This window comes from Rhinolophus ferrumequinum, chromosome 5 (genome assembly GCF_004115265.2).
Source record: "Rhinolophus ferrumequinum isolate MPI-CBG mRhiFer1 chromosome 5, mRhiFer1_v1.p, whole genome shotgun sequence".
Lineage (NCBI taxonomy): Eukaryota > Metazoa > Chordata > Mammalia > Chiroptera > Rhinolophidae > Rhinolophus > Rhinolophus ferrumequinum.
This window is the reverse complement of record NC_046288.1, coordinates 53978866-53980086: the sequence shown is the minus strand read 5'-3', so window position 1 is coordinate 53980086 and position 1221 is coordinate 53978866. Positions and strand designations below refer to the sequence as shown.

Below are 1221 nucleotides of genomic sequence, written 5' to 3'. Positions count from 1 at the left end.
ATGCTTTCACCAACATTTGGATGGAAATCTTGACTATCTGCTTATAAAATTTACAAATAAACAGAAATTGGAGACATAATTAATATGCTTGGCAGCATAATCAAGATCCAAAATATGCAGCCTATACTAATAAACCATTCAGGAAGATAAAAAATATTTAAACGAAACATCTAAAATACTACCTACAGATTCCAAAATTCACGTACACAAATGCAAAATTAGAGAAACATGCTTTAACTAAGTAATTTTTTTCCAATTCTGCTAAGATTCCTGCTCACAATCTCAGGGCAACCCTTACTCCCTAGTAACCCTGGGAAATCGAAAGAAGTGTTCTAGACCTTGAACAAGATGTGTGCAATGGACCAGAAACAACTACGCTCTTCAATGCTGAGGAGCCAGCAAGCGACTTTGCAGAACTAGAGCAAAGGAGTCTGAGGCCCCGAGTAGTGAGGACAGAGGGTTAGACTGGAGGAAGGAACTGAGGAGCGTGGGCTGGGAGTAACTGTCTGGGCAGGAAGCCAGTGAACAGCAAGACACTTCAGAGCAGGGAAACAATCATCCCGACACCATCTCAACATTATGATTCTTCCTGTGCTTTGTGTCTTAGAAACTGCATGGAAGGACGATGGCATGAATCATGCTAAAAATGCCAGCGTTACCATCCGGCAGAGACTGCATCATTGTAGTGACTGGGAAAACACGAGGCAAACCCACGTTATACTTGGGGAGGCATGGATAATTCTCCCTGCTGCCCTCTGGGATTGACCACTTCTAAAACAAAAACAAAAACCATGTGCTTGCATCGCAGCACAGATACTAAAATTGGAACACGGCAGAGAAGATTTGCGTGACTCTTGCACAAGGATGCCACACAAATGTGTGAAGCGTTCCCTGATTTTTGGATGTATTATAGAAGTGTACACAGCAAACCTATAAAACTTCATTAACCAACGTCACCCCAGTAAACTTAATAAAATTATTTTAAAAATAATGATACACACACACACACACACACACACACACACAAACTTTTAACGGAAAAAGGTTGAGTACAAGGCATTTGGGAATAAACAAATACAATAGTCCCTCCTTTTCCATGGGGGAAACATTCCAAGACCCCAGTGGATGCCTGAAACCATGAGTAATTCGGAACTCTCCATACAGTACGTTTTCTCCTATACATACATACTTATGATAAAGTTTAACTTATAAATTAGATAC

The 1221-nt window shown here is 40.5% G+C and overlaps 1 non-coding gene across 1 annotated transcript; it reads left to right on the top strand.

Annotated features, from left to right (window-relative positions):
• The first annotated feature begins 793 nt into the window (after positions 1 to 793).
• LOC117022703 (U6 spliceosomal RNA) lies at positions 794 to 899 on the top strand. The gene has a single exon (XR_004423105.1). It is a non-coding gene; the product is annotated as a U6 spliceosomal RNA (small nuclear RNA).
• The last annotated feature ends 322 nt before the right edge of the window (positions 900 to 1221 follow it).